Here is a 21,215-nt window from a genome sequence, read left to right as displayed (position 1 = left end):
ACATGGCTTCAGTTGATAGCTGAGATGAGATAAGTTGTTTCTTTTTTTTCTTATGGCATAAAAGCAAACAACTGTTGATACCCTAAGTACTCAAATTGACTACAGATTTAGAAAAAAAGTATATTTTCCCAGGATTATTAAAAATGGTCAAAATAGCTAGTACTGATTAGATAAATCCTAGACTATTTTTCAGTTTTAATGCCTAGAAAAGTTGATTAGGACTCTTAACAGCTCTTAGCAGATCCTGAACGGTTTTGTTTAAGAATTTTGGTAAAAACTAAGGTTAGATTAAGTAACATCAGTTAAAATAACTTGATGAATCAAATACTTGTATGCTGACTTTTCCATTTCTGTTAGGCTTACTTTAATGTTATATACCCTGTATAAATGTTAATTAGAAAACTGAATAATAGGGGGTTTATTAAAGAATTTTATAATTATGTAACACATACAACTGAAGAAAAATAACAGCTCGTTTCAACATAGTTGTCCAAACAATTTCAGCTTCTTAAATCAAGAAGTTTGAAAAAAAAACACTACTATCACCTGGAAAAAGTTTACCTAAATACCAAGTCTAACAATATTTGCAAATATGTGTGTGTCCTCACGTGTGCCAACCCTGCAAATGTAAATCTGTACTCATAAATTAAGTTATTATACTATTTTGGATTACTTTTTCATTAATGCCACTCAAGAGAAAGGATTTTGATTTTTAATTCTGGAAAGTTAATACAAAATAGGAAAAAGGAATAAATAAAACATTGTTAAGTAAATATTTGGCTTTGTTTTTTTAAGGAGAATGAATTTATTGTTTCATCAGATTATTCTTATTGTACAAGTTCCTAAACACTTACTCCTGATTGCCGATGTAGCCAGAATAAATAGTAATAATGATGATCACAGCTAACGTTTATTGAAAGCCGGCAATGTCAGAAACCATTTGAAGTGCGTTAAATGGATTTTCTAATTTAGTCCTCAAAACAACCCTACGAGGTACCAAAGCTCTAGTTTACAGATAAGGAAACTGAGTCAGGAAGAAGATAAGTAACTTGCCCAAGATCACATAGTTAATGGGTCGAGTTGGGATCTGAGGGGAGCCTGACCCCACAGACTATGCTCTTGAAATGACCCCATTTTCAAATAATATGTGGAGAGAAAGAGAGATAGAGATAGAGACAGACAGGGGAAGACAAAGAGAGGGAGGAGGAGGATGAAGAGGAGATGAAGGGAATAGGGTGAGAAATGAGATTGCATTTTTTTGTGTGTGTATGAGGAAGATTGGCCCTGAGCTAACATCTATGCCAATACTCCTCCATTTTGTATGTTGGATGCCACCACAGCGTGGCTTGATGAGTGGGATATATGTCCATGCCCGGGATCCAAACCTGCAAACCCCAGGCTGCTGAAGCAGAGCTCATGGAACTTTAACCACTAAGCCACAGGGCTGGCCCCTCATTTCATTTTTTAATAGTGCTTATTGAAGAAAAACAATTTTTATCTTTGAAGCCCAGCTTATCAAATTTTTGCACATGTAGTGCTTTTCTCTTTATAAGAAATCTTTGTCTACCTCAAAACAAAGTGTTTCTTCTAGGGATTTTATAGTTTTAGCTTTTATATATAAATCTGCAATCCAATTCGAATTTTTGTATATAGTGTGGTATATTGGTCAGTGTGTTTTCTCCTAGGAACTTTATGATTTAACATTTAAAATTAGGTCTGCAATCCAATTCAAATTACTTTTTTATATGGTATGAGCTATAGGTCAATGTCCACATTTAGTTTTTTCATTTGGATATTCAATTATTCCAATATAGTTGATGATATTCAAGGACTTTTGATAACAAAAATATTAGAAGAAAAAACTAAAAGTTGAGCTTGCTTGGCTAATTAAACTTGTGAGAACTATTTTTGATATATGCCTACTTATCATGTAATACATTAGCAATTTACATGTCATCAAGCATGTCATACTAACTTTGTTGAAGGTTTTCTTTTATTATAATTTAAAACTCTCCAGCATAAATACAATCTTTATTGTGTACTGTTTCTACAGTCTGCTTATTTACAACAAACATCTTGAAGGATGAAGGATTTTTAAGATTTTGCAGAGGCTCAACTTTTATACTTAAAACTATTGCTTAATATTATTGTCTACAATGATTTTTCGTCCTTCATCAGTCACCATGGATTTCATGGCTACAACTTCATCTCTAAGACAGTCTTCCCTTTTATCACTTAAAAATTTCTCCCTTCTTCTACCTCCTTCTCCTCTCCTGGTTTTTGTTCATCATAATCTACTGTTCCACATTAAGGATGAGACCATTCCACTTCCTTTCTTCTTTGTTTGTGTATCGAGAATTATATTCAATAATAGGTAAATATCTATTCATTATTGAAGGTGTCACATACTGACACCTAAATAATTCAAGTTTTTATTAGAATATAAAAGATGAAGAGAAAAAGAGTTATTGAAGGTCGAGAACCAATTTCTGAGAAACTAAGGCTCAACTAATCGAAATAGTTGTCTGGCTTTCCAGAATGGTCAAAAAGTCTAAAGTGTGTGTTGATACTTACATACAGAGAATTTACATATTTTTCAAAATTTCAAAATAATCAATCACATTTTCAATCTCTAGATGATACTAAATCATGTCTAGCACTAAAAGGAATTTTGAAAGCAAAGGACATTTTCACCAAGCAATGACATCTTTTCTTGAGTGAAGGGTTGTTGGCATTAAGGATGCTTAAAGCACAATGTATCTTTGAGAAATTAAATAAGAGACAAAGAATGCTCAATGGTGATTCTCTAGAAGGAAAAATCATAGAATCTTCCATAACAAAACAGTTGTTAGCCATACCATAATAACCATTACCATCACAGTGGGAGTCATGTACACAGCTATACCCACAACCATGGCAGGAACCATATCTACATCTCTCACACACGTTTCTGTAGTATCTGAACTAGATGACATCAGAAGATGAGAATTCAGCCAGGTTGTAAAAGAAAGTTCTTGAGTTTCAGTATCGTGTACTGCCTTTTCAGTATCGTGTACTGCCTTGGGATCTTTCTATATGAGAAAGGTCTACAGAGTACATATCACACTTTGCATTCTTGTTCCCACAAAAAAAAAAAGTTATATTTAAAAAAGCTTATTATTGTTTTATTTTATGTCATACGAAGCTCTCTGTTTTTATGGACCTTAGTTCAGTTCCCCCAAATCAATCATAAACTTTCAGAAATAACTTGTGTGCTTTATACACATGTTCCCAGTGAGTTCCAAATACATATTCCCCAAGTGTCATCATGCAAAATAACACCTTGCTTTTCTCTTCACTAATCTATAATTATATCTTGTACTAAAGTTTGAGCTATGTAAATCTCTTGATATATCTCCTAAACCAATAGTTGGCCATTTGCCTCTTCATTATTCATTTCCTACTCTCAGTTGATTTAAAGCCAATTTATTTTGAAAATAATCAGTTTTAGATTTTCAGTCTTCCATGTGATGTCCCCACACACTCATGCCTCCTACCACCTCCTTCCTTCTTTTTCAAATCAACATTCCTCAGCTCCTGAACATTTGCAATATTTACCATTCCTTAGTATGGCTTTCATTTCATTTCTATATCCTCATATTTCAAAAGACATTTACATCATTTCTAGTTTTCAGATTCTATTATTCAGGAGTTGTCATTGACATCTCTCTAGACTGGAACATGTAAACTCATACCCACCCACCTCTGTCTCCCTTGTAAGGTAAATGTTATTTCTCCAGAGCCCCGGAGGGAGAATTTTCTTAAGTGGTCCTCGAGGTGTCCCTTTCCTTTTATCCTCCATGTATGTCTCACTAAAATATAATCATCGAACCCTAATCTCAGTACCTCTCCACTTACTCCACACTGTTTCTTCCCACAGAACAATACAGCTCTATATCTAATAGATACTGTAGTATTCCCTTTTATATCTGTTTGTGAGACCACCATTTCCGAGAATATTTTAACTGCGTAATATAAATAGGGTAATCAGTTCCCAAAAAATACACAATTTTTTTTTTTTTTGCTTTTGGAAAGAATATTCCTTTATAAACAATTTAAATTTAAATATGGAATTGGTGGCCTGGACTTCATTTCTCAAAAAAAGGTGAATTCACACTGCAGAAAAATAAAAAAACAATCATGAGAAAATGGGAATGTCTCCATTTCTCTAGTCCCTGTATTCAGCTTCTCTATGCATCAACTTTTCTCTTTGCTATGAACAGCTGTCTAACAGAAAGTTGTCTCTTAATCCTTATCTGGAATAGACACATAAGTGGGACTTGAGTTTCAGAAGGACCCCTTGGTATGTTAGGATTAGCAGATAAAATACCAGACACCCAAATTGAATTTCAGATAGCAGCGAATAACTTTTTTAATGTAAGTATGTCCTATGAAGTATTTGGAACACACTTATATTAAAATATCATTTTAGAAATAATACGTAAAAATTTTTAATTGATGCGTTTACCTAAAGTTGAAATTTAACTGGGTGTCCTGTATTTCTATTTGCTAAATCTGGCAATCTTATATATGAACAGATAAAGACATAAAATATCATTAGTATATGTAGCCATATTCTTCATATATGTAAGCCACATTGAGTGTTAGTGCAACATGTTCTGGAGGAACTAAAATTAAATCTTCAGTTACTATTATTTATTACTAGTAACAATAAAGGCCACTTTCACATATTTTATACATTTCTTCTGAGAGATCCATTGACAGGAAATGATTTCATCAGTGACTCCTCAGCACCTTCCCATGATCGTCATTGTAATGAGACAACCACAACTAAGCCACCTCTTAGGCTGGAACCACAGGCTCATAACACGTGTTTGTGTTCTGAGGATATGAGTTGTGAAGCATTTACACAGCATTTACAAACCATTTTACAAAGCATCATGCTGGGGAATAATATCAACGATTTCATAAGGGCCACATTTGGATCACTGCTTTATATTCTTGTCCAAATAAAACACCTCAATGTCTAATGGGAGCATGCCACGCTTTTAAAAATATCTATTTTAAGGCAATGGCAAATACGAACATGAAATTACATGGTTATTATTTAAAAGATAAGTCATTGATTATGCTACCTGCCTATGTATATCCTGTCAAAGACACGTGAGAACAACATATTAGCCCCTCTAGCTCCATGTGACCCTAAGATTTTACAACAAAGGAAAATTAATAAGAACTATATTTTCAGAAAAGTTAAGTTAGAAAGAAGTACGCATACACACATACACAGTTTTTGAAAAGACTAGCAGCAAAAGTAATAAAAATACAGTGTAATTTTCTCTGGTTAGTGTAATTATGGTTTATTTTAATTTCTTTATATTTTCCATAGTTTAGCAATATAAAACAGTGATAAAATATGTATCATTGTAAAATTATCTTTGTAATTTATTTGTGATAAAATATTATTCTTTGTAAGAAAAATCAATGTTACGAAAAATTTATGTTTTTTAAGGTTTTCTTCATTAAATCTAATAAAAGTCATATTAATGCAAGTGGTGGACTCTTTTTACATATTCTAGTTATTAGCATTTCTCAGCTACTTCTTTACCTTATGGTCCTTTCAGGAAAAGAATATCAATTGATAAATTAAATAAGAGAAAAAAGCCATTTTAACAATATCTAGCACTTTATACTCGGTTGCTGTGTTAATTTTCTAGGACTGCCACAACAAAGTATCACAGATAGGGTGGCTTAAAGAACAGAAATTGATTGTCTCACAGTCTGGAGGCCAGAAGTCTAAAATCAAGGTGTTGGCAGGTGTTGGTTCTGTCTGAGGGCTGTGAGGTAGCATCTGTTCCAGGCCTTCTCCTAGCTTCTGGAAGCCTCAAGCATTTCTTGGCTTATAGATTGTGTTCTCCCTGTGTCTTCCCTCTCTGAGTGTCTGTTTCTGTGTCTAAATTTCTTCTTTTTACAAGAACACAGTTAGATTAGATTATGACCCACCCTAACGACCTCAGCTTAGCTTGATTCTACAAAAACCCTATGTCCAAATAAGGTCATATTCACAGGTACTGGGGGTTAGGACTTCAACAACTTTTGAGGGGGACACAATTCAACCTGTAACACTTGCATAACCTATCATGACTGGAAAAGCAGTCGTTTTGCTGTCAATTACAAAAAAAAATGTTAAAATGTAGTCACTATAGACTAAGGAGAATGTCTCATTCATTGTGCTACGGGAGACTGTAGTGTTTGTAGTGTGTTAGGAACTGCTATTATTTCTCCATTTATTTGCAAATGTCATAGTCCCCTATTTTCAGAATTATCTGAATGGAGCACTTTGGGGGAGAGTTTGACTGATGTCAGTAGGAACTCTATAAAAACTCAGTTACAGAGGGAGTGTGGCATGCAAATGATGGGTGAACCCAGCTTTACATGGAAGAAAGAAGTGCTGGAGAGAGGTGACAGGAGAGCTCATCTCTGGAAGGCCCTGCTCATTAATCATGACAGCCCACTTAAAACTGGAAAAACATAGCTGTTAGGAAAAGTAATTCTTGATTTTACTTCATCATCTAACTACTGAAGTTTTCCCTAATTGGAATCTTTGTACACCACTTGTGGGAATGTAAAATGGTAGAGCTGCTATGGAAAACAGCATGGAAGTTCCTCAAAAAATTAAAAATAGAATTACCATATGATCCAGCAATCCTGCTACTGGTATTTTTTCCAAAAGAATTGAAATCAGGATCTAGAAGAGATATCTGCACTCCCATGTTCGTAGCAGCATTACTCACGATAGCCAAGATATGGAAACAACCTAAACATCCATCGACAGATGAATGGATAAAGAAAATGTGGTATTACGTACAACGAAATATTATTCAGCTTTAAAAAGAAGGAAATCCTGCCATTTGTGACAACATGGATGAACCTGGAGGACATTATGTGAAGTGAAATAAGCCAGTCACAGAAGAACAAATACTGCATGATTCCACTTGTGAGAAGTATCTAAAATGGTTGAACTCATAGAAACAGAGAGTACAATGGTGGCTGCCAGGGGGTAGGGAGAGAGGAAATGGGGAGTTGCTGTTGAACAGATATAAAGTTTAATAATGCAAGATGAGTCAGTTCTGGAGATCTGCTGTACAACATCTTGCGTATAGTTAACAATACTGTATTGTGCACTCAAAAATTTAAGAGAGTAGATCTCATGTTAAGTGTTCTTAAAACAATAAAAACAAAATAGAATGCTACCAAATAAAAATTTTAAAAAACGCCCCTTGGCCCTAAAAGGGCTTTTCCATTGTTGGTTATCATCTGGTCCTCCGTCTGGCTAACTGCTGACTGTTGGGTTTGTGAGTCCTTCTTGAATCACAGCTCTGCCTACAGTTTGAAGTATCTTTCCTTGTCAATCTTATGTTTTGAGTGACATTGAGTCCACAGATACATATAGACAGCAGAATAGAAAAAGAAAGACCACATGATGTGTAAAGGCTCCCCAAGTTTTCCCTCTAGTTCTCACAGGTTCTGTTTACAGATGAATCATAGATACACAGCCATTATGGATGGTGGAGATAGGTTGTAGTCATCTTTACCCTGGACAAGTTATGTTCCATGCAAATGTGGCAAATCTGAAACTGAGTCTACATTATATCTCAGAAAAATGAATTCATTTTTATACATATTTTATACATATTTACCAGGAGTGAAAATCTAGCAGGTTGTCACGACAAAATAAAAGAGTGACTACAGGTGTAATTCCAGCAAAATATAGGCTCCTTTTCTATGGCTCCCCATAGATCATCATTCCCCAGAAAAGGAGTGAACCTAGGCCTGGAGGGTCGTACAAGCTTTCTTCAAAGGATTGTAGATTTTAAAACTACACAGCTGTAAACTGCTGCTTATTGATAACAGCAGGGAAATTTGCTGAGTGCACTGTATTTATTAAGTAATACTATCTCATCTCATTTTTTGTTAATCAAAGACATACTGAGGCCAATCAAAGCTTTGTATCAGCATAAAGTAAAGTATAAGCGCAATAAATTGATCTAATTCTACTCAAAAGCAAAGAAACATTTTGAAACGCCTTTTCAACATAATCACATAGGAATATGTATGATTTCCTAAAGATTTTTATGACTGTTAAAAATAATTCACAGATCCCACGGCTAGTAGAACCGTATAGATTCGGGAACTTCAGGTTGGAAAATATTAGTCAATCCTATAAATTGTTTTATTTTTTAAAATGAATATACCATAATCACAAATATTGCTATTTTAAACATATGCTACGACATTCAAAAGGTTTTCTGAATCCAAACCTAGAGACATAATTTAATTCCAAGTTTAATGATAGTCATTCTTTTCTGTACATTCTTATTACACGTAGAGTAATCTTCTGTCCACATAATTTTATATCACTGAACTGCTCAGATATCTTTATTGGTTTAGCATCACTCTTCTAGATAATTACTTGTTCAACTCTGTCCTTTCTTCCTATAAACACATCTTGGCTAATTCTTCAAATTCTTCCTCCATGTTGATTTTTACCTCAAGTTGTCCAAACTCCATTCTTTTATGACCTCTGAAGTATTCTTATTTGTTTCTACTCCACATATTCATTATTGTGAAATAGAATGATCATATCCCCTTCCCTCACAAAGTCACAGATTCCAAATCAATATGAAATAGGTGATATGCAATATCTGCTCGTGATTTTTTTTATTAATTGTATAATTTCATATCTAAATATATCATATCCATTTTATTTGTCATCTGGCCTTTCTGGTGTTGCTTAAAATAATGTATCAGTCATACATAAATAAATAAATCTCTTCTGCTGTTTATAATGTAACACAATGTAGAGAGTTATTCCCGTGAAGAAAATTTCAATTTGATGCTCATATTGGTGCTGCTTTGCATTCTGTGTCCACATTGTCTTGCCCCCCAAAGCAAATCTTTCCTGAGATATAGATTTTATTTTGGTTCCAGATGCTTTGAAGGATAACTGTTTCTCTTGGAAGTACCCAAGCTGACCTACCTCCTAGAAAGTGAATTTCAGGTATATTACAAAGGCTATATTTTATGTCAGACCATCTCAAACATTATATTCCCTCCAAAGTTGGAGAAAATTAATTAGTGACCTTTATATGATGAAAATCAAGTTCAATGACATTTTAATTTTAATTATATAGACTCTGTTGTTGTTTCACATACGTTTAACCTATGCCAAGATCTTGACAAGATTGTTCAATTCATACTGGTGTTGGATGTCGTATAGTAAGTGCTTGATAACCATTTCCCACCTGGATGAATTAGTCAAGCTGATGCCAGTGTTATTTGATAACGTTTTCTTCAGTGAAAGATGGTGTGAGTTTCTTTCATTGTAGGACCAGGAATTGAACATGTGTACACGCTACAGTGAAGCACAGGCGTGGTAACCATAGTAATGAAGTTTTGTATGTTTTCCAAGTCTATTTCTGTATACACAATCACTATAAACACACACAAACACGCACACAGGACATAGTTTTACTAATGCCTAGGTTTTTGAATTAACATTTATTGTAATTTAATATTAAAGAAACATGTAAAAACAAGCTTTCACTCATTTTCCTATCATTTTTTAAAGAATTACTGAATGAACATGTGGTACAGTTACAGAGCATCCAGCTTTGAAATAATATAGACTGTCTTACATGACAACAATTTAATTTTTCTCAGACACTCTGGAATTATGAAAATGCTATCTGATGCTATATTGTGAAGATCTAAACTAAGATTAGTACCATCTGAGGAAGAACTGGAGGTTCTGTTTGACCTCTAGCTTTACATGAGTCAACGATGTGCGGTGATAACACAATCTAAAACTGTGCCACTGCAAGTGAGATCTAGAGACATCACTGGGGTTTTATTCTCTTTTTAGTTCTAAACATTGCATTTTGAAACTAACATTACTAAATTAGAAGTGCCCAAGAGAGAATAAACACAGAAACACAATTTGGAAGGTTCCAGAAACCATATAAAAAGAGAAACAGTTGAGGTAAGTTTGAATGCCTAATTTGAAAAATGGCCATGTGCAGTGTTTGACAACTACAGCTATCCTGGATAGGAGAATATAACTTGTGTTAGTTCAGGGGGAAGAATAAAAATGGAAGATATGGATATGTCAGTATAAAGTAGACTTTTCTTAAAATTATAAGTATTTGCAATAATATGGGCTGCTTTAGGAAACAGTTCATTCTTTATCCATGTAAAAGTTTCAGACTAAGGCTGGCTAAATAACTAGACATTTTAAAGGTGTTCAGCATAGATTGAAAGGTTAATATCAGCAGTTATTAAACTGCTTATACTTTCAGTTCTCAGACATTGATTCCATGTGCATGGGTAAGTGAGAGGTTATATTTCTACTTTATGCAATTCACCAAAATAGAAATCATAATGAAAATATGTAAGCATAACCATTAGACATTCTTATAAATCTATAAATTTATTAAAGTGAAATAAGAACGAATTTTAGAGAAACACAAACATGTAATTACAGTTAGATCACAGACTTAATGTCTTCCATTGTTATTAATCTATGTTTAATCTTATCCTGATGCTTCCAGACCTTGGCAATTTAGAACATACACCTACTCGGACCTATTAAGATCTATTTCCTTGAGAGGCATAGTAGTATTCTAGCTGATTCTTCTCTCTGATACTTCCCAGAAAATTCAGAGAAAATGCTGCCAATGAGCTCTCTAAGAGAGAATGTTTCCTCCATCTTTTGCTTCATGGGAAAAAAACTGAATAAAAATCAGTCATGAAGTGTCTTCATACACCTTTTTCAAATTAAACTTTTATTTTATTCAGATAATAATTCTATTAACCCTACTCTGTGTCCTTTGAAGATAAACTTAATTTTTTTTTCCTTAAGTTGTGTTGTCAACAACCAGCTAAAACAAAGATAAGTAACTTTTTTTCTAAAGAATGTGGAGGCTAAAGCCAATAGTTCCAGGAAGCAAGTAAGTATTACGAGCTATAAAGTTTCTATCCATACGATGCTCAAATTCAGAAGTGAGAGGTATATTATGCTCATAAAATGACTTTGTCAATTTCAGTCATTGGTTTGGGTAAAGAGATTATCTTCAAAAGCAAGGTCCTTACCCAAATCCAAACATATATGAATGAATCAATAGCAACAGAAAATTAATTTGCATTAATATATATAACACGATGTATATAACATAACACTCCTAAACAGTGATCAAATGGCAAATACTTTTAAGTAAGTTGGTTTACAAATTGTACATGTTAAGTCAATTGCTATAAGATTGTTGAGAAAATTGAGTTGGGGTCATATGACTCTAGGGAACTTACCCAAAGTTTGGATGTAAAAACAAAAAGGAGTTGGGTAAAAATGGAAACACATTTATATTAAATGCATGCTCCATGGTATAAGGTAAAATGTCCATTCATAGTAATTTGGGGTTTTCCCAAAGAAACTTTGGGAGCATCTAGAGTGTTAGGAAAACTTCCAGAAAAGTTCTGAAAACTTTGATAAATGTTCTGAAAACTTTGGATATATGTAGCTCACAATATCGCTTTATTATGTTAGCACAACTTCCTCACAAAATTTTCTTCAGAAAACTTTTTATTCTTCTCTACCTCCTCCGTGCAATTGAATCACTGTAGCAGAAATATGATATGGAGTCTAGTGAGACTTCAAACCTAAGAAAGAAATCTTCTAGATTTTTCATTGGAAAAATGATATATGGTTCAAAACTAATCAGAATATACTTGATTTTGTCAGGAATATACTTGACTTTGTCAAGAATATACTTGACAAAGTGTGATAGGAATTAGTCTAGGGACTGTAGCCACATAATACATACAATACTTCTTTGGTTTACAAATGAAAAATAATAATAATGAAATTCAATGAAAATAAACCCACATGAAAAATATGTGTCATAAAAATAAACAGTGTAATTAGAAAACTTATTTTCTTCCATTTGTAAAATTTCCAAAATTAAAAAAAGCAGTCATAAAATAAACAGATGGAATATTTATATTTAGAAAATAGTTATTAAATTATTCTATTCAAACTATGATATAAATACTCTAAAGGTTCAGATCACTTGTCTCCTCTTCAGCATCCTCAACTCTAAGGATCTCTCAAATTCCAAAGTTCTTTGATTCTATGTGGTAAGAAAGTCATTGAGTATTAAAATAATTTTTCCACAGGTAAATGCAGTTTAAATTATGTCTTAATTTAGGTTAATATAACAAAGTACCATAGACTGAATGGCTTATCAACAGCAGAAATTTATTTCTCATGGTTCTGGAGGCTGAAAGTCTGAGATCAGGGTGCCCGCATGGTGGGGTTCTGGTAAGGACCCTCTTCCCAGCTGCAGACTGCCAATTTCTCATTGTATCATCACATGGAGGAAAGAGGGTGAGAGAGCTCTCTGGGGTCCCTTTTACAAAGGCACTAATCCCATTCATGAACGCTTCACCCTCATGACTTAGTTACCTAATCATAGGCCACACCTCCTAATACTATCACATTGGGGATTAAAACTTCAACATATGAGTTTTGGGAGACACAAACATTCGGTCCATTGCAACTCAATATAGAGCAAAAGTGATAGAAAACTCTTGAAGCAGAATCCTGGGTTGCGTGTCACAGCGTAGTGAACATGTGGATTAATTGCATTCCTCCTAACATGAAAGAAAGCACTTCATGTAAGAGTTTTATCAATTTTATTATCAGCTGCCATTGATCATCTCCCCTTGTGCTCTCCCACACCAAGTGCTCAGCATGGAAGGGAGGAGCGTTTTTTTTTGGTTTTTTTTTTTTAAAGATTTTATTTATTTATTTTTCCCCCAAAGCCCCAGTACATAGTTGTCTGTCATAGCTGCACATCCTTCTAGTTGCTGTATGTGGGACACGGCCTCAGCATGGCTGGAGGAGTGGTGCCTCGGTGCGCACCCGGGATCCGAACCCGGGCCGCCAGCAGCGGAGCGCACGCACTTAACCACTAAGCCACGGGGCCGGCCCAGGAGCGTTTGATAAAGATTTCATTAGCTCCCTTGTCAGTGCTTTCACATTCATTCTTTTTATCTAGGGACTAGGACAAATATCACAAGCCCCATATTACAGAGAAGCAAACTGAGATCTGGGAAGGTTGCAGGATTTTAGGTGACATAACTAGCAGCTGTCATAGCCAGGACTTGCTCTCCTAATTTCAGAACTATTTGGTTGAACTACATGAGATTGCTATTTTAGCGTTCAAGAAATGCTCAAATACAATACATTTCATATGGTTTGAATTAAAAGTATGTGCCCTATCTCAAAAATCTAAGTCAATTTATATGTGATAAATAGAATTTTGCCATATTGTACATTTCCACTTCTTAACCACAGCTTAAAGCCAATCCGAGTTTGGGTCTATGTCCAATGTGTTACAGCCACTGTGATTTGGGACTTCGGGATCTATCTCCCTTGGGGCTAACTATCACCTTTACCGGTTTGACCTTTTATCCTCAAAATCACTAGTCACCAAATCTGGTCTAAATCCAACTCCTGTATTTTGCGTGTGTGTGAAGTAGATCGTTATCACAATCATCAGCTCATTTTCTATGCAGTCTGTGATAACCAACTTTGGAAGCGGGAGAAGGGGAAAAGGAGTTGTCTTATTCCTCTGCTTTTAACTACAAGTTGGCTGACTTTCATTTTCATCTTTAATATATAAACTCCTCTTCCTTACTATGGGACATTGGGGTTTCGGGATGATCATGCAAGACAAATTATGAGAACTAAGAGATAAAGGAAGGTAATGAACACTTATTGGGCACATGCTATGTGTCAGACTTCATCCTAGACAGTGCATATGTGTGATCTCATTTAATATTTGCAACATTTAAGTGAGTGTGTTTTTTTTTTCTGGATCGACAGAAAATGTTATTGAGGTCTTGAAATCAATCTATCAAGGTTTGTCTATCTAAAACATTGTATCCGATGCCTTTAATTGAAGACTCAACATATGAAAATTATTTATAACACAATGTCCTATGTAAATAATAAGAAAACAAATTAATCGAGCTAATTGAAATACGTTTATTAAAAATCAGTCAATTATTTTATTCCAAATTTTAAAATATGTCATTTCACAAGTACGACCATAATGACCAAGCAATATTATTATAACAAAAATTTGGTACGTTTTAGAATCATATAATCTGTCTTCCGGCCATGCTGTATTGTTACCATAGTAACAAGACTCATGTCATTTTGTAGACATTCCTCAAAGTGGGTTTGCAATGATAATTAGTGTTGAATTAAGTCTAGAAACAATGTCATGAAGTGCTACAGAAATCAACTGTCGGGGCTGGCCCGGTGGCGCAAGCAGTTGGGTGCTCACACTCTGCTGCAGCGGCCTGGGGTTTGCTGGTTTGGATCCCGGGCACGTGCTGATGCACCGCTTGTCAAGCCATGCTGTGGCGGCCTCCCACATAAAGTGGAGGAAGATGGGCATGGATGTTAGCCCAGGGCCAGTCTTCCTCAGCAAAAAAAAGAAGAGGATTGGCAGATGTTAGCTCAGGGCCGATCTTCCTCACAAAAAAAAAAAGAAAGGAAAAAAAAAAAAAAGAAAGAAATCAACTGTCTTGGTCTGCTCAGGCTGCCATAGCAAAATACCATAGACTGGGTGGCTTATTTATTTATTTATTTATTTTATTTATTTTTGTGTGTGTGAGGAAGATCAGCCCGGAGCTAATATCCATGCTAATCCTCCTCTTTTTGCTGAGCAAGACCGGCTCTGAGCTAACATCTATTGCCAATCCTCCTCCTTTTTTTCCCCAAAGCCCCAGTAGATAGTTGTATGTCATAGTTGCACATCCTTCTAGTTGCTGTATGTGGGACATGACCTCAGCATGGCTGGAGAAGCGATGCGTCTGTGTGCGCCCGGGATCTGAACCCGGGCTGCCAGTAGCGGAGCGCACGCACTTAACTGCTAAGCCACGGGGCCAGCCCTGGGTGGCTTAAACAACTGAAATTTATTTTCTCACAGTTCTAGAGACTGGACGTCCAAGACCAAGGTGACAGCAGGGTCTGTTTCTGGTGATGGCTCTCTCTTTGGGTTGTAGGTAGCTGCCTTCTCCCTGTGTCCTCATCGTCTTTCCTCTGTGTTGGCAAGGGGGAGTAGGAGGGACGAGGGAGGAGAGAGAGAGAGAGAGAGAGAGAGACTTCACTCTCTTCTTCTTCCCGTCATAAAGGCTGCACTCTCATGACCTAATATAATTCTAAGTACCTTCCAAAGACCCCATCTCCCTATGCCATCACATTGGGAGTTAAAACGGGCTGCAACATGTGAATTTTGGGGGGACACAAACGTTTGGTCTGTAACATCAACTATAAGTCTAGCAGTCTGTTTGGAGGTACAAAAAGAATTTAAGTTACAAGCAGTGACAGGAATAACCATTTATAAAAGATGGGCAGAAGCCCCAGCAGCCAGAGGCATCACCACAGCCATATCTATAGGCACAGCCTTCAGCCAGAGCTATATCCACAGATTCCATGAGAGATCCCAGGGTAGCTGCAACATGAGCACCAGGAGGTGAGGAGACAGGAGATGCTGCTAACCTTTACAATTGAGAGTGGGTAGGGTTCACCACGTGCTCTGTCATCTCTCTCCTTACACTGTTTCACATAAATATGGCAAATTTTACTGTGCTATTTTCCCATCTGGAGAGGGCTTCATGTACAAGACATTATCTGCTGCTACAAAAGTATTTTGCCTAATCTGTCACCCTAGAAATGATTGTTTTCATAGGCCTAATAGATATCCTCTATTTGTGGTTCTGACACATCTTGTTTTCTTATAAGCTTCTACTTACATATGTTTAAACATTGTGGAAAATCAGAATCTCAATATATCAAGAGTCAACTTATTTTACCATTTATTTAGAAACTAAACAAAACAACAAACAAGAAAACGTGTTTTGAAAATGCATCCTTTTCTCATTATATGAGGGCCAAATTTAGAACTAATGGTTCAACTTTTTTTTCTACATATATACCATCCTATATTTAACTTTATAATTTCTGACTATAACTTTATTCATTTACCCAAACACAACTAGATAAATAGCTCATTCTCAAATCCAGAAAACTATGGAAGTGTGGCCTAATGAAATAAGCAAGTTCTATTTGATTGTTTATCTGCTTTTTCTAAAAGAACCCCAAAGAAATTGACTGATTTTGACAACTCTGTGTACATTCATAAATAGCATTAATATCAGCTCTTCTGATGGTTAAATAATATTTTTTCTCCAAGCCTCAGTTTCCCCAGCTGAAATATCATGGCCTTGGACTGAATGTTCTCTAAGGCTACCTTTTTCGATTCCATGAAAACATTATGTAAAAAGAAATCTTCCTTATTTATTGCAGAAAGCATGACTCCATGCCTCAGACGTGTTCTGAGACACAATTCACAGTTTCCAGACAACACATCCTTTATATTTTTTAACTAAACCCCATCCAAACCTGTTTGTTCTTCCCATAGAGTTTAAAACTTAGTGGCAATATTATCAAAAAGTTTATCACAGCTGGTATTACACTTCACACTTACTCCTCCAACTTCAAATCTGCCAAGTACAATTATATTAGTCATAATATCTGTCACTGTTTCTACACGATGAGTATTTCACTGGATATGAAACTAAGAAAGAAAATTTAGAAAATGTATTGCACTTTATAAAAAGCAAAGTTTACTATTGTGACTTATCAGGAAATTGTCACATCCTATATGTGATTTCAATTTATATCTTATTAAAATATTTATCTCACCACCTATAAAATGTACTTGTGTTGCTCAGTACATTTTTACCTGTTTTATAGGGAATGGGTGGGAATTCTTGACATACATTCTCGTCTCATTAAATGTTAGTTATGAAATGGGAGATATTTAGAATGCCCATGTTTTAATCAAGGAGCATTCCAGGAGAGGTCAACATTTGATTGCTCAGCTATACATCACTTAAGAGAAGCTTGTGACAATAGCATAAAACCCATTTCATTGTTCTTGCCTGTTTCCGATACTCACAGAAAAGCCAATTTTGCAATGTGGGATTTCCCCACAACAAGTGACTCTGGCAAAAACAACTTTTATTGACTTCTTTACCGAGGGCGGAAATATATATATAAAATCTTCAAACACTCTTGCTTGGTCATATTAAGTCTTCGAATAAAAAAACAACCTCTTTAAACTCTTACATTTCCCATTTTATAACAGCTCATGGGAACATACCAATGAAAGCTAAATTTAGCCTCTGTGTCTCCTTATTCAAGCAAAAGCCACACCTTTCAGTCCAATGTCAACAGCATCCTTAAGACGCAATAGTGAAGATGGTAGTAAACAGATTTGATTGTATTGGGTACCTTGTGACCAGGGCTGTTTTCAACTCTGACAATGTGGCTATTGTGGCCATAAATAACCCTTTCATTGACCCCAACAAGTGGGATGCAGCCACTGCAAGTTCAATGGTACTATCAAGGGTGACAACACAAAACTTAACAGTGAATGGGAAGTCCAGCTCCATCTTCTAGGAGCAAGATACCACCACCATTAAACAGAGTAATGCTGGTGCCGAACATGTTGTGGAGTTCACTGTATCTTGTTTTTTTTCTTTTTGACAATTTTATTGAAGTATAATTGATATACAAAGAACTGCCCATATTTAATGTATACAATTTGATGAGTTTGAACATATGTGAACACCCATCGTACCAGCACCACAATCAAGGTAATACACATATTTAACACTTCCCAAAGTTTCCTTGTCTTAACCACTTTAGAAAATGCTGGGCGTCGCCTTAAGAGTGAAGCCAAAAGGTTGTGCTCTCTCTCCCTTCTGTCAGTGCCTCTGTTTCTGGGATGAGACTAAATCATGGGAAGTGACAACTCCCTCAAGATTGTCACCAAAGCCTTGTACTGCACCAAGTGCTTGAGTCCTCTAGCCAAGGTCGTCCATGACAATTTTGGCTTTGTGAAGTACAATTCTGATCATCAATTTCAGTGTGGGGGGGGTGGGTAAGACGAGGGAGGGCAGTTTTCTACACACTACCAAGTATTTCTCCAACATCAGCTGGGTGTCTTACAATTTAACTCAATTCTGACACTATCTACCCAGAGATAGCATCAGATTCTACAGGTTGAAGGCTCAGTCCCACAAGACTGCCCTCCACTTCAGATATCAATCACAATCCAGGTTGTTACCTGTGCTTCTGACTGACTGGCTGTAAATCAGAAGTTCCCGTGACTCCCTCCTTGGATTTGATTAATTTGCTAGAGTGGCTCACAGAACTCAAGAAACCCGTTTACTCACTAGATTACCATTTATTACAAAGGATATTAAAGGATAGGAATCAACAGCCAGATGACGAGATACATAGGGAGAGGTCCTGAACAAAGGAATTTCTGTCCCTATGGAGTTTGGGCCCAGCACAATGGCACATGGAAGTGTTCTGATTCACCAACCTGGAAGCTCTCTGAACTCCATCCTTTTGGGGTTTTTTTTATGGAATCTTCATTACATAGGCATGTTTGATGAAATCATTGGCCATTGGTGATTGATCCAACCTCTAGCCCCTCTCCCCTCCCAGGAGGTCTAGGGGCGGGACTGAAAGTTCCAACCCTCTAATCACATGGTTGGTTCTCCTGGCAACCAGTCCCCAATCTTGGCTGTGTTCCAAAAAATCACCTCATTAACATAAAAGACACCTTAAGGCTCTCATCACTTAGGAAATTCCAAAGGTTTAAGGAGATCTGGGCCAGAAATGTGGACAAAGACCAAATATATATATCTTATTACAAAACACAGAATCTCATGAAGGAACTAACGAGGGTCTAATGATCACAGTCCATGACATTGCTGCTGCCCAGAAGACCAAAGATGGCCCTCTGGCAGTGGCACTATGGCCACGGTGCTGCCCAGAGCATTGTCCCTGCATCCATTGGCATAGTCCATGCTGTGGGCAGCCATCTCAGAGCTGACTGGGAAGCTAGCTGGCATGGTCTTCCATGTCCCCACACCCTAACTGTTCATATCGGATCTGACCTATTGCCTAGAGAAAACAACTGTATTATTTTCCTATAGCTGCCATAACAAATTACTAGAAATTGGCCAATTTAAAACAATAGAAATTTATTCTCTCACTGTTCAGGATGCCAGAAGTCCAAAATCAAGGTGTCAGCAAGGAGTTAGTTGCTTCATGGGGGCTCAGAGGGAAAATCTGCTCCATGCCTCTCTCCTCGCTTCTGGTGGTTGCCAGCAATCCTTGTCATCCCTTGGCTTATAGACATAGCTTTTCAATCTCTGCCTCTGCTTTCACATGGCATGCTCCCTGTGCATCTTCTCATCCTCTTCCCTCTGTGCCTATCTCTGTCCAAATTTTCCTCTTCTATTATGGAAGGACACCAGTCATTGTATTAGGGCCCACCCTAATCCATTATTACCTCACCTTAACTTCATTATACCTGCAAACACCTCATTTCCAAATAGGGTCATATTCTGAGGTTCTGGGTGAATATGAATTTTGGGGAGAACATTATTCAACCTAGTAGAGCTACCAAATATGATGACATCGAGAAGGTGATGAAGCAGACATTGGACAGTTTTCTGAAGATCATCCTGGGCCACATGAAAAATCAAGATGTCTCCTATGATTTTAAAAGGGAAAACCACTTCTTCATCTTTGATGCAGGAGCTGGCATTTGCCTCAGTGAATATTTTGTGAAGGTAATTTCCTAGTATGAGAATTAATATGACCATAGCAACTGAGTGTTTGATCTCATGGTCTACATGGCCTCCAAACAGTAAAAGCCCCATATCTCTAACCCAGCAGAACCATGAGAAAAAGAAAGCCTCTCAGTTGCAGGGGAGCAATTCCCCCAAATCTAACCCTAAACACTGAGTATCTCCCATCTCCTGCAAGATTCCCATCTCAGGCTCCTAGATAAAGATAGGAGCCATCAATATTATCATAAAATCTACACCTGTTCTCAGGAGGGGATGGGTGTGGGAAAGCTAAATTTAGAAATACGTATTCAATGCAATTAGTATTCATTGAGAGCTTCCTAAGAAACAATGTGACACTAGGGACTGCTGAAAATACAAAGATGAATAAGACCCAGAACAGGCCTTCAATGAACCTCCAGCTTAGTAAAGAAGAAAAGTACGTATACAACCAAATCCCAGGCTGATGGGGTGAGTTAATGGAGATATAAAGTGACACAGGGGTAAAGAGGAAGGAGAAATCACATGAAACAGGCCTCAAAACACTCCAATCACAGGTCCACTCAGGGCTCTTGCTGTAATTCTACCTGCAACCTTTACTTCATGTGTCTGTGACCCACTCCCTCACTGCCCTCAGGTCTTGTTCAAATGTCACTACCTAGGGGAGGCCCTCCCTGAACATCCTTATTTATAACTGCTCCCTTCCCACATATCTCTTCCCTGCTTAATTTTTTCCCCAGCATTTATCACCATAAAACCACTTGTATTTTACTTATTCATTTTATTTACTGTCTGTTCTTCTCACTAGAGCATAGGCTTTGTGAGGGCAAGGATTTTTTTTTTCTTTTTTTCCCCCTCCTTGGGTACAAAATAGAGAAGAGTCTGATATACTAGGGCCAAATAATAAAGTTATTCAAATATCAAAGTAAAAAGCATGGAATTCGTTCTAAAGGTAACGGAGAACAAGAGAAGTTTTTGCGCAAATGAATGGCATAATTATGTCGATATTTTGAGATGCAGCGATCATTACCACTCATCCAACACATTTAATAATGTCCTATTTCTTGGAAACCATTATTTGCTAAATTACTCTTGAGCAAAGATCTTTCCTTGAGTATTAGCCCTGATTGCATTGGATTTATCGCAGTCTATGTAAGTAGCACACTCCAACTATGTTTCCAGGAACACTGGGTCTGGGAGGTATTAAAAGGTGTTCCGAGAACCAGAGTGTCCAAGATGAAAATATACAGTCCAATGCTGTAATAGGAAGTCCCTTTCGAGATAGTCACAATTTGCATTTATTCTTTAAGTTTTACTTGAGTACCTCCTATATGCCAGGTATTAGAATAGGAAGACCAATTAAAATGTAATGGGGGCGTTTTTAAATGTCCTCAGGAGAACCATCCTATCAAAAAAAAACCAGATTGACA

The sequence above is a fragment of the Ceratotherium simum genome, chromosome 27, assembly GCF_057802395.1.
Source record: "Ceratotherium simum simum isolate JZ-2026a chromosome 27, ASM5780239v1, whole genome shotgun sequence".
NCBI lineage: Eukaryota > Metazoa > Chordata > Mammalia > Perissodactyla > Rhinocerotidae > Ceratotherium > Ceratotherium simum.
The sequence above is the reverse complement of the archived record's forward strand: the minus strand, read 5'-3'. Positions refer to the sequence as shown.